Raw genomic sequence first — 14,172 nt, forward strand, 5'->3', positions numbered from 1 at the left:
GTGGTGTTACAGTATTCTATTAAACAAAGTAGATTATACTGATTCATTCATGTAGCAGATATTTTCTCAATGCCTTGGATGTTGCGGACACGACGCTACATTCTAGGGACAATACAGCGAGCAAGAGACAAACAAAACTTTTCCTTAAAATGTTAATAGTCTCGTCAGGGAAGATAACCAATAAAAATTGCGTTGAATAATAAAAGGGTCGTCTGGGAGTTTATAGCTGAAGTCCTGTGTTGTTATTAGTAAGTTAAACTAGTCTAACCCTGGTAGCAAATTAACCTAGAAATACTAATAATTTATCAAACAAGGAATTTGTTTTTCTCTCAAGTAATGTCCAGTTTGTATCAGGCAACCCTCCCCCATCTTGCAGAAACATGTAAGGAATGGTCCTGTACGTTGATTACATCTTTTTTTCCCCTCACATTTTACTGTCCAGAAATCAGCCTCATTCCTCTAACCTAACTGGAAGGCAAGCTACAAAATGCAGAGGAGCTACGTTTGAGTGTTGAGGGCCAATTCCACCACTAATCTTTAGCACAGATTGAACAATGCGGGAAAAGCTCCAGAAGCTGTGGCATTTAAATCGATGCCTGAAAAGTAAGAATTAGTTAAATTGACCAGGAAAGATACAGAAAGATTATGTTAGGTAGAAATAATCTTGTGCCAGTGCCTAGAGGAAAGAGAAGGATCTAAGAACTGGAAGTATAGCACTTGAACAATGAATGGGGGGGTAAGGCAGGTAGGGGTACAGTTCTGAAAGGTTTTATAAGCTGTGTGTAGGTATTTAGAAATTATTCTGAAGTCAGTAAGAAGACACTGGGAGGTTAAAGCATGATAAATTTTGCATGGTATGAGTGATGTAATAAAATTTGCATTTTAGAAAAATCATTTTGGTTGAAGTGAACAGTATGGATTGGAGGAAAGCAAGATTGCAAACGGGGCCAGTTAAGAACCACTAGCATCAGTGCGGTTAAACAATGATAGGAACCTACAGGAATGGGAATGGAAAAAAGTGGGGAGATATTTAAGTTGTTGGAATTTGTGGTCTCTGACATAGGTTCGAAGTCAGTAATGGGAGTAGTATGATATATGGGGGATATGATTGGCTAAGTTTGGGACATACAAAGTGTCTATAGCCAAACAAAAGTGGAATACATAGGTCTGAGATGAGAAGAGAGACCTTAACTTGGAAAGAGATTTATCAGCACATAGATCATAACTGAAGCCACGAGAGTCAGTTTGTACTGGGGAAATGTATACTGTGAAAGAGAAGAAAGCCTGCCAGGGCCCTGCAGACAACATTTAAGGCAAAGGTTCTTAACTTCCTCAGTGCATCTGAGCTTTTTAAAAATACGTTACCTGGGCTCCAGACTTAAATTGGTCTCAGTATGTCCTAAGATATCCCGTGTTTCAAAAGCTCCTCTAGTGATGCTAACATACAGCCAGGGTTGAAAGCCACTAATGTCGGGTTACCCAGAAAATGAATGCAAAGGAGGCTAATAATCAGTGACACAGGAGGGAACCCATCTGGTGTCTCCAAGCCAAAGAAAGAAAAAAATCAGGAAATGAGCTGAGTAAAGAGCTGCAGAGTATAAAAAATAATGGTCAAAAAGTATCTTTAGATTTGCCAGTGTGAATATGAATTATGACCGGAATTAATTGTCATGGAAGTCGAGTTGCTGTAATTTGGGGAGTCAGTGAAAGGTAGAGAAAAGGAGACGGTTGATGTCACCACTCCGTCACATTCTCTTTCACCATTGTGAAAGCTCTATGATCCTGAGTAGGAGGCACAGTAAAGGGTAAATCTGGGTAAATTAGGAGATCGGGGATATCAGGAGGTTATCATGAGGATCTACAGACTAGGATAACTTGAGGAAGTAATGGAGTGTCAGGAGGTAAAAGCAAAACAAACTGAGGGAGAAACGTGTTTGATTTGTCAAATTATCTGAAACTAGAATGGAGACTTTACGTCTGAAATTTTTCGATCCTGATGCCTTTGTTTTACTTTGGGTGTAGGAAAGCCTCATTTGGAAATCTGCTAAGTTAAGTGTATTCTTAGTTCATTCCTATCTAATATGAAATTTCTGAGTATTTACTTCCTACACTTTTTAAAGGTCTTTTCTTTTAACTTAGGTGCTTATAGCAGGGTAGAGATGTAAAAAAGCATGCATGCACTCATAGAATACACTCATTCATCAAGTGATATTTATCTGTCATCAGCACTATTTGATGCTGGGCCTGCATTAGTAAATAAGAGTTTGTGCCTGTAAATAGTTTATAGACTAGTGGGGTGGACAGTTAGTTAATTAAACAAGTAGAGTACAGTGTGACAAATGTACTATAATCTGATAGAGAGGGTACCCAAACTCATTCATTAGCAGTTAAAAGAGTCTTCTGGGAGAGGTGATATTTTGTGTGAGACCTAAGACCTTCAAGGAGAGTAGGAATTTGCCAAGTGAAGATAAGAGTGAATGTTGAGTCACTGGGGAATATGCATATTAAGGCTGAGGGAATAGAGTAGAATGTTCTTAAGGCAAGAGAAAGCAAAAAGCCATATATAGATGGGAAAAATTAGATAGGTTTTTAACCTATTGTCTTCCTCAACTCCATTGTCAGAGATATGCTCAGATTTTCCTAGAAGTACACACCCCTACTTAGAGCTCTCAAATGCCAGGTCTCAAACTTGTGTGTATAGGAGAAGTAGCTTGTCCCAGTTATCTAATGCCGCATAACAAATTACTCAAAATTAATGGAATAGAGTAAACATTTATTATACCCACAGCTTGTGGGTCAGGATTTCAAATTGGTCACAACAGGGATAACGTGTCTCAGTTCCATGATGTTTGGGATGTCAACTTGAGGACTGGAGGAGCTAAAGTCATCTGCAGCATTTGTTCCTTCATCTGTCTAACAGTCAGTGCTAGCTGTTCGCTGGAGGGCTTACCATATTTTGACGTGTATAATGCGCTCCCATGTATAATGCACACCCAAGTTTTTGGCCTAAACTTTTATAGGAAAAAAAATCTTTCATTTTAATTTTTTAATTCAATTTTTTGTTTATATTTAGAAACAAAACTGACTGTCTTATTCCAAGGTATTATTTTGCATATGGACATTGTTAATTGCTTTCTAGAGTTACATTTTTAATGTGTAAGCATAAATAAAAGAATGAAAAACAGTACTCACTTTGGCAGCACATACACTAAAATCGGAAAGATGCAGAGATTAGCACGGCCCCTGCGCAAAGATGACACAAATTCGTGCAGCATTCCATATTTTTTTAAAACAATAAAAATATTTACATAGATATAGAATTAGCACTACCCATGTATAATGTCCATTCTTATTTTTCCCTCAAAAATTTGGGCCAAAAACTGCACATTGTACACAGCAAAATTCAGTAATTCTTTTCTGAAAAAGCCTCTCTCTATGGTCTCTCCTCGTGGACTAGTTTGACCATACTCAGAGCCTGACGACCAGGATCCTAGATTAAGTGCCTCAAGAAGAAAACTCTGTGTAGTTTTATTATTTTATGATCTAGCCTCAGAAATCACATGCACCATCTTTACCATACTGTATCTGTTGAAGCATTTATGGCCTTTGTCCATACTGAATGGAAGAGAACATAGAACCTACCTTTTCGGAGAAGTGTTAGTGGCATTGTAAGAAGAGAATGTGGGAAACTATTGATTGATTGATTGATTGACTGATTAGTATATTGAAAAAAGTAATCTTGCACATTCCTCATGTAAGAATGTTCACAAATAAGAACAATCCATGTCCCACTGTACCAGTAGCAGTCACTAATTGTCCTTTATAGCTTGCCTGTTACTCACTCATGATGCCTTTAACATTATTTTTGAGGTATTTTATAAATGCTAGTTGTCCCATCCCATCCAATATTTGCAAAAGCAGAAAGAAACCTAGAAGTGGTACTAAGAAAAATTATATGATTCCATTGGAAATCAACAAAAGATTATTAATTAAAAGTGATAAAACTACACTGCCTTTATGTTGTCACTTTCAACATATAAATAAATAGAAATCAGTGAACATTTTTTTCAGAACCTGTTGTGATTTTAAGTAATGGAACTTTACTACTACTTTATCGCCTTTACAAGCCTGCTAGCTAGGTAGGACAGTTTTGTGTGGGCAGGGTTTAACCTTCTATCACACTACAACTGTATTCTAGCCTCAGCTACAATATAAACAGAATATTAAACTTTAAAAACAGTGTGTTCTCCCAGTAAAAATAGATATTAAAGTTAAAACTACAACTCATTTCATTTGTTTGTTTTTCTTTGGCCCTGGTTTTCTAATGCATAGAATTCATTTTATATATGCACTTGTGCAAGATGTGTATGTTTATACACATAGGTGTGTATATATACATACACAAATATATGGAACCATCTCTATATGCATACATAGCCATAAACCCAAAATTAGGCCTTGGTTTCACTTGCATATATTCACCATCCTCTTAGTCCTCTGATTTTAAATAATCCAGGAAGTTCTGAATTGGAAGGAAAGTTTTTTAAAGTAATGTATCTAGGCTGGGTAGCTCAGTTGGTTAGAGCATTGTCCCAATGAGCCAAGGTTGCAGGTTCAATCTCTGGTCAGGGCACATACAAGAAACAACCCATGAATGCATAACTAAGTGAAAGAACAAATCGATGTTTCTCTCTCTCTCTCTCTCCCCCCCTCCCTCCTCTCCCCTCCTTCCCTCTCTCCCCCTCTCTCCCTTCCCCCTGCTAAGAAATCAATAATAAAAAAAAGTTCTGTATCTATTTTTGCGATCAGGTTTGCTGTTCTAATCCATCCCATCCTACCTACAAATGTTGTAGGAAGGTTGAACTGGGCACAAAGTTAACCAGCATATCGCTTTCACCTGCTTCAGCCAAATCTCAGAGTCACTGACCTAGAAAAAACTTCCCACCCAGTCTACCTAGATAAAAAGTAGAGTTGAAAAATGGTAGCGTCAGCCATTTTTACCAGGTACTGTACATTTGTTACCTTATTTAATTCTCACAACAACTTAGAAGAGTAACCTGTTCTTCTTTCTATTTCACAAAGAAGAAAGCAAAAGCCTGGAAGAAATGAAGGAAGGAGCTTGACTGTTTCTCAGCTCTGACATAGTGACAATGAATAAGATTCTAAGCCAGATCTGCCCAATTCTGAATACTTCTTATTCAGTTTAGGTAGAACATGTAGTTATTTCTGTAATATTTCAAAGTTGAATATTATTTTGATTTTGATTTAACATTCATGGGAGTAAATGGCTTGTTCTCTTCAGCTAGATGTACTTGTATAGGGCACAAGCAGCAGCAGTAAGAAGACTTAGGGGTAAGTCAGGACATTAACCCTACTAAGAGCTCACAGTCTGCTGTCACATCAAAAAAATTTTAAAGCCTTATAACCAAAAAAGTATACAAAAGAAACTATGAGTAATATAATTTATTATGTTGTAAAATACCAGAACATTCCAACTCGCCAAGGAAAGATAAATGGAAAAATTTAATCAGAATATATGAATTGCCTGTAAGAAAATATAACATTCCGTGAGAAATCAAATTGTTACCTTAGATTAAATTCCTCACAAATTCATGTAAGCACCATAAGAAAAATATCTACTTGTATTGTATTTTTCTATTTATATTATATTTTTTCTTATTGTATCAAAGCCAAGCCCTGTTGCTACTTACTCTTTGATCTATTATTTTGCTTTCCATCAATGACTTTTTCCTCTTTAGAAGTAACATATTTCCTTAACAGTGGGGTTGCATTTTTTTACTGAGATCAAAATTAATGTAATTGAAAACATTGCAACCCTGAAAATATTTTAATATTAATGTAGTGGCTCCTGGGTAAATATTTCTGGAGTCATAGAAAAGTCAAGCTGGAAGTAGTATTATAAAAAACACTCCCAAAAGTTAATCACTACTGGAAGAAGAGCCAGGATAACGGTCTTAGTTTAGGGAACCTTTTCAAGGAGCCACACAACCCATTGATGTTCTGATGTTCTAACTTGCAAGATGGCAAGTTAGTACATGAAATACTTCAGAAAATAAGCCAGCGTGAAGTGCACTTTCTTCATTTGGACCAGAGATTTACCCAACTTGCCCATCCCATTACAGATCCCCTATTTCTTTCTTGTAATTTCTTGCTATGCCAGTGCATGAAAAACTGAAACTGGATAGTCAAGATTTTTACTTTTTTTATTTTTAATAGATTGTTTTTATTATGTTTTCTCCATTACCATTTATCCTCCGATATCCTCTTCCACTTCCACCCACCCCTCCCACACACACACAATGATCGCACTGTTATCCGTGTCCCTGAGTTTTCTTTCCTTTTGCTTGATCCCTCCATTTCCTACCAAACCCCCATCCTCAGACCAGTGGTACCACTGAGGAATACTCCTCCGCCATAAAAAAGAAGAAAATTTTACCCTCTGTGATAGCATAAACTGACTTGAAGAACATTACGCTAAGTGAAATAAGCCAATCAGAAAAAGTACCATACAATTTCACTCATGTGGAATCTAATGAACAGACCAAACTAACAAGCAACATCGTGACAGTCATGATTTTTTAAATTTCATTATATTTTAGTCAAACATGGATCTTTGAAGTTTACTTTGAAAATAAATTCAAGGTGTCTTGCCAGTTATGAGAATAATTTAAATACATGAACTCATATTAAAACTCATTTTTAGTGTTATTCAACAGTAAATTTAAAATTTTGCTCCTTATGAGATAATGTTTATGGTAAGCACTGTGCATGACCAATACAGGATAACATCTGTGTGTGTGATGAAGTTGTAGGGAGCATGAAGAATTGGGTTTCCTCCTCCTGGAATGGCCATCCAGCGCCTCCTTTTCTCCTAGCTAACTCTAATTTCTTCTTTAATATACAGATCATTCTCTGATCTGTTCATTTTGCATTATGTGTACCTCTTCTATGAATTATCTGTAGCAGCCTGTGCACACTCAGGTACTTCTCTTTATTTATCTTTCCTTGCTGGACTGTAAAATTGTAATCTTCACTGTTTTCTCATCTTTGTGTCTTCAGCAGCTAATCCTGTGCCTGATGCTTGGTAGGCACTAATGTCTTTGTTGAATGAAAGCATACATGAAAAAATGAAAATTAATAGATTTGTAGGTATTTTATGAAGCACACATTCATAAAAGATTGTGTTTCAGGAGGAAACCAGCATTAACTCTTTACCCGTAAAACACTGAACACGTGTCTTTGTTAGGCTTCTTTGTCCCATTCTGCAGTGTTATTTTTGTTCCTTTGGAACTTCAACCTCTTGCCCTAAACAAAATATAGTTGTTGATTTAAATTACATTTATAACTTTGTCAGTAAGGTTTTTACTTTATTGTTGACTTTATTAATAAGAAATTTACCATTCTTAATTTGCAGTTGTATTGTTTTCTGGCAAATTTTCCTCTAGAGAATGTGTCCTTAGTTCTTTAGTGGAGGCTGCAGCAAAATAAGATTTATTTGCCTTATGTTAAAAATGTCATTCCTTTGGTGGATTGTTTGTAATGTGTTTTTAAAATTATAGGCTTCCTGATCTAAATCTAAAATTGTGTGAATAATATTTATAGGTTTTATAACACTTTAGAGTTCACAGATTGCCTTCTTGTGCTTTTCAAAAATATAATCCTCATATTAAACTCATGTGAGATAATACAATACTTATGAAATTATATAGTGGGATATTATAACATCCATTTTATAAATAAATAAACTAAGAATCATAAAGGTTAAATAATACCCTGGATTGTACACATGGGCCTGGAATTTAATTTGTGGGAAGATTTTTGCTATTGATTCAATTTCTTTAATAGTATTATAGAGACTTTTCTATTTGTGCATTTGTGTCAGTAAGCTATATTTTTTTAGGAATTTGTCCATTTTATCTGTTTTCAACTATATTCACATGAAGCTATTTTAATCTCTTATTTTAGTGCAGGATTTATAATTATGTAGTTTTTGATATTAACTATTTCTATATAGTTTTCTCTCTTTCCTTCATCTCTCCCTTTTTTTCTTTCTTCCTTCCTTGCTACATTTTGCTAAATCTCTCCAAAGGATTGCAGCTTTATTGGGCTTTTCAGAGAGTCAACTTTTATCTCTGCTGTCATCTTTATTTTATTTCTATTTTTCTATTTCTTAATTTCTGTTCTTATTTCTTGTCCTGTAGGCATGTAAGGCTATAAAATACTGTTATTGATTTTGCTATATACCACAAGTTTTTCATATTATATTTGGGTTTTTGTTCTGAATATTTAGTTTCAATTTCCATTTTAAGTTATTTAGAAGTATGCTTATTTTCAAAGCATTGCATTATTTCTAGTTATCTTTTTGTTATTAAAGTCTATATTAATCTCGCTGTTAAAAAGTGTGGTTTATATAAAATCAGTTGCTATACTGATTTATATGTGGTTTATATAAAGTTGCTAAACCTGTGTTTGTGCTCTAGTGTGTGATCAGGTTTTTACTCTCTTTTGGAAATGTAGTTGACAACATGTATTCGACAGCTGTTGGTGCCATTTATATATGTGTTCAAATCTTCTAGGTTCTTATGACATTGTCTTCTCAAGCTTTCATTTACTAAGCTTATTAAAAATTTTCTTTTTGTGGTAATGTTTAGTTCTACTTGTAAAGTTTTGCTTTATATATTTTAAGATCATGTTATTAATTGCATACAAATTGGATATGATTATGCCCTCCTAGAGAAGTAAGCCTTTTTTATTTAAAAATGATCCTTTTTATTTCTAGTAATGCTTTTTCCTTTAGGATATTTTGTCTAATGTTAATATAATTTTTGGTATTTGCTATTAATATATTTTTCATTTTGTACTTTTATGTTACATAGATATCTTTAAAAAAAAGAAAATATAGCTATCAGTAAAACATTTTGAATCCAACCTGACAATTTTATCTTTTAATTGGAACTTACATTTCATTTCCTTTCATTATAATTAGTGATATATTTGGGTTTATATCTACCATTGTATTTTGCGTTGTTATTTCCCACAATTTTTGTTTCTTTTTCTTTTCTTTTTGACTTTTTGTATTCTCCATTATTTTTTCTCATTTTTGTTGTTCTGCTAGTTTGGAAGTCATACTATTTTTAGTTGTTAACCTAGATATGTTATCATGTTCACTTTTCAAATTATGCACATATTTATACTTACCACCTAAACAGGTCTTATACTAAGACCTTAGAACAGAACATTTGAACTCAGCCTGGCTGGTGTGACTCAGTGGATTGAGTGCCCGCCTATGAACCAAGGAGTTGCCAGTTTGATACCTACTCTAGAGCACATGCCTGGGTTGTGGGCCAGGTTCCCTGTAGGGGGTGCTAGAGAGGCAACCTCACATTGATGTTTCTCTCCCTCCCTCTTTTCCCTCTTTCTAAAAATAAATAAATAAAATCTTTTTTTAAAAGAACATTTTAACTCCATTCACCATTTCCCAAATTATACATTTTTATTTTTATTTGTTTTTAGAGGGAAAATGAGGGAGAAAGAGAGGAAGAGAAACATCAGTGTGAAAGAGAACACCTGTGGGTTGTCTTTTGCACATGCCCCAACTGGGAACTGAACCCACATGTGCCCTGACTGGAAATCGAACCCATGACCCCTCCGTCTGTGGGATGACACCCAGCCAACCAAGCCACACTGGCCAGGGCTGTCTGTTTTTCTCTTTTGTATTTCTACAATTTTTAATTCTGTAAGAAACAAATATCATTGTTTTATTATGTTAATATTACTTATATTTGCTTCTTTTCCCCCTATCATTTCTCTGACATTTCATATCTTGCATCTGGTTTGTCCTTTTGCCTGATAGTATGTTCAGTGAGGATGTGAATGTAATAAACCTTCTCAGCTTTTATCTCTAAATGACCTTATACCACTGTCATTGTTAGAATTTTATTAATATAAAAATATTTATAATTAAATTAGATAATTAAAATGTTTAATAGTAGAATTTTATTAATTATAAAATAAATGTTTGCCTTACCATTTTGAAAACTACACTTAATCTTGTCCTAAGAATTCACTGCTTTTATATTAGCTCATGGGAACATTTAAGGAGTATTTTTATATATTATTTTATTTTGCTCTATTTAGTTTTTTTCAAGTGGTACTCATGTTAAAGAAGATGGAGGTTCATTATAATTATAGTTACTGTAAATAATAAAGCCAAGGCTAAAATAAAAGTTGACTCTGAGCATGTGCTTTAAGAAATAACTACATGAAAGACATAATGTTTAAGTATTTGAAACATAAATATTTTAAATCGTGAGTAATCCAGAAAGTGCTGATGGAAGTATCCATGCAATACCATTTTTTATGGTATTGCATAATTAGAAAGGGAGAAAGGAAGGAAAGGAAATTTGTAACCCCCAAATTACAAACATTTAAGAATCCAAATACCTTCATATCTCTTACTGGTAAGAATGGTAATTGCTATATCTCCTATGAAAAGTAATTTAGCAGTGTGTATTCAAGGTATTAAAATATTTATATTTGTGATTCTTAAATTACACTGCTAAATTCTTATAAAAAGAATTAAAGATATGTGCAGAAATTTAGCTACAAAAGTGATTCTTTTATCACTTTATAGCAAATTAAAATATTGGAAAACAACTAATTGCCTCACAGTAAGAGAATGGGTTGAGTTGAGTATGAAATACCCATATACTAAAATGCTAAATAGCAATTTTAAAGATGCCTTTGAAGTGTATTAATGCCACTGAATAAAGCTCATGATAATTTGTTATGGGGGAACAAGTGATTGCAAGCTGAAACACACAAATAATCTAATTTTTTTTAAACTATATATATATATATATATATATATATAACCATAAGCAATCTTAAAAGGTTAAAAGTAAAGCTCTTGGGAATGAGGTTTTCAATGATCTTTAACACTCATTTGTGTTTTCTAAAATGATCTCAACATTATTAAAAATAGATAACATGCCATTAAATAAATTTTTAAGTAAGCGTCTTAAGTTACAATGCCAATATTCTAATACAACTATTTACATTTTTGCATATTAATTTCAATTTTAATGCTTAGGCACATGTATTTTTATGTAGTTAAAATTATTTTGTACATATATTTTTGTATTCTGCCTTTTTCTTTGGCATTTTCTAATTTTTTCATGTTTCTACATGGCTTTTAGATGGTCAGTTTGATGATAATTGTGTTCTATTTGTTCAATAATTAAAATATATTACCAATTGTTTAAATATTTACTTTTTAACATCTATCATGACTAACATTAATTAAATAATAAAATGATAATTCTGAAGATAGTTATAACGGCTCTAATTTATTACATACCTCTTTGTTGTTTCATAGAAGTTATATTTCTAGAACAACTCTACAACTTAGGTATTATTATCTTGTTATTAAAGATGAAACAGGTTTAAAGAAGTTAAGTAACTCAATGATTATAAAGCTAGTAAGGGGCTGAACTGTAATTCAATACAGGTTTGTCTGAGTGTTTTTCTGATTTGTCTGAGGTTTTTTTGGTTACTGTATTTTTCAGACTATAAGACTCACTTCTTCCTCACCCCAGATTTGGGAGGAAAGGGGGGAGCGCCTTATAGTCCAAATGTAGCTTACCTGGCTTGCTGTGGGAGGTGGGGGGAGCGATGGAGCAGGGTCACAGGTTACTAAATATTTTACCACATTTTTTGCTTCAACATTTTTATACCTGTTTTATTCCTCTAAAACCTAGGTGCATCTTACGGTCTGGTGTGGTAGTTTGTAAAGTTTGTTTTCCATAATTGTTAACAGGAATGGAAATTAGTTTGCATTAATTCTGTGTCCTGAGTCTCATATCTATTCCAGAAAATAGAGTTTAAGACCATTATTTTGAGGAGGGAGAAGGGGGAGACTGGATGAAAGAAGGTGGAAAGGACTAGACAAAGAACATAATATGCATAACTAACTCATAGATACAGACAACAGTGCAGTGATGGCCAGAGGGAATAGGGTATGACCTTGGGGTGAGGTGGGCAGCGAGTTAGGGAATGGAAACATCTGTAGTACATAGTGTAAACAATAAAAATAAAGGAAAAAAGACCAATAACTTTCAGATTCCCATGTTCTGCATTGGTGCTCCTCCTGCCCAGTCTCTGGAAGCTTTTAAGATCTTCCTTTGTTCCCTCAGTGTTTTATAATTTTCTTAATGATTCGCCTTGTTATTTGTCCTATTTTTCTTTAACTATATATTTCATTTGGAAATTTTCCATATTCTGTTTCTTTGATAGTTTCTTGTATTCTATTTTTGTTGTTGTGGATGATGATGTTATTATTTTTGTAGCCTTTTGTAACTCCTATTATTTGGATATTGGACCTCCTAGACTCTAATCATTTTGTCTTTTGTTTTCTATTGTTCGTGTCTTTATTTTGTTCTACCTTGTAGAAGTGTTCTTCAGCTTTATCTTTGAACCTTCTTTTCACAAATGTATACTCTTTTATTCAGTTCTGATCTTTCTTAATCTTTGAGAGCTTCTTTTAACTTCTGAGTCTTTGTTTACTGGATACAATACAGTTTCTTATTACTGTGAAGTTTTTTAATATGTTTTTTGAAGTTTCTTCAGTCCCCTGAATTGTATCAGTTTCTCCAAGTTCACTATTTTTTTGTTCCTATGGTGTGAATCTTGTCACTGTGTGCTGTGAACAGAGCTTCTTGACTGGAGAGTTTCTCTGAGAGTCAAATGAGCAATGAACTGGTAACTTTGTTGGGAGATCACCTAATGTCAGTATCTCAAGGTATCTATTCTTAGACAGTTCAGATTACACCAAGAGGAATTTTCCAGTCTTTTGCCTCTGGAGTAAAAACCTGGATTCCAGCCAGCATTCTGGGAGGCAATAACAGTAATGGGAGCAGTGGTATAATAAACCTTTATTTAATCACAATTGTTAAATAAACAAAGTGCCTCATTCCACTCTCAGCTCTTCTTGGTAGCTCATAATCTAAGGCCTCTCTTGCGCAAGCTTTTAGAGCAGTGATTTTCAACTGCTGTGCTTCAGTAATCGTTAAAAACAAACAGTACCTGACTATTTAGTCAGGGGCACAGACCTCTATTTCCTCCGATTATCAAGTAAAAAAGGGACAGCAGCCAACACAACAATAGCCATCCAGTAGGAATGAATCAAATTACAACTATTTTTTTTGTCTGATTGGCAAAAAATATATTTTTGGTGTGCCGTAGAATTTTAGTAATTAGTTTATGTGTGCCATGAGAGAAAAAGGTTGAAAATCACTGTTCTGGAGAATAAAACTCTAGTCATCTATTTGGGTTGTCACCTGGCTCCAGAGTAGGGAAGGAGATCTGTTTAATTTGACATCTTCTTTAAACAATTGTGTACAAATCCTTCCATGTAAAGCCCTGCCCAAATACACCCCCGTATCCAGAAGTGCCCAAGCTTTTCTAAGGTTCTGCAGAAGTGCTTTTTCTCTCTCCTTTCATTGCGCTCTCTCTTCCTTCTCTTTCTCCCATGCTTACCTTTCCTATTCGTATGTTATCTTTAATCAATCCAATTTCCAGTTTCAAATATCGTATCGACATATTTTACCTGTTGTTGTCTTCTTTTTTTCTTGTAGTGTTATAGTTTTTAATTATATAAAAATATATTATATATATATATATATATATAATTTACATGGTATTTAAGTAAAGATTAGAAACGAACCCATGTTTTACCCACTATGCTTAACTAAAAATTTCATTTTATAATATCATGGTCACCCACTTAAAACTATGACATTTTCTTCTTTTGTTTAAGTCATAATCTAAATTTCCTAGTTAAGTTCAGTGGTTGTCTTCATAAAGATTAAATGCATCTCTCATTAAATTGCATTCCAAAATGTACAGTTTTTCCTTTTTATCTGAAATGAAATTTCTTCCTTCGTAACATTTTCCAGCTAGTTATTACTTAGTGATATTACTTTAGTATATTTAACTTATATGTGCAAAATTTATTAAACTCATTAGTTTTTATATTTCTGTACTGATTCACATTTCATAACATACAACCATTTTGTCAAAAAAATTTTGGCTCTTCATATGTTGCAAATTTTTTTTCTGTTCTGCATTTATGAAAAATATTTGAAATCACTT

At 33.8% G+C, this 14,172-nt stretch overlaps 1 protein-coding gene and 1 non-coding gene across 8 annotated transcripts in view; both read left to right on the forward strand.

Moving 5' to 3' along the window:
- MBD5 (methyl-CpG binding domain protein 5) overlaps positions 1–14,172 on the forward strand; it is a 461,494-nt gene that overhangs the window by 84,506 nt on the left and 362,816 nt on the right. The window lies entirely within an intron of this gene.
- Positions 3,185–3,286, forward strand: LOC119065601 (U6 spliceosomal RNA). Its single transcript, XR_005085626.2, has one exon. It is a non-coding gene; the product is annotated as a U6 spliceosomal RNA (small nuclear RNA).

This window comes from Artibeus jamaicensis, unplaced genomic scaffold (genome assembly GCF_021234435.1).
Source record: "Artibeus jamaicensis isolate MK-2021 breed Jamaican fruit bat unplaced genomic scaffold, CSHL_Jam_final contig_603, whole genome shotgun sequence".
In the NCBI taxonomy this organism is placed as follows: domain Eukaryota; kingdom Metazoa; phylum Chordata; class Mammalia; order Chiroptera; family Phyllostomidae; genus Artibeus; species Artibeus jamaicensis.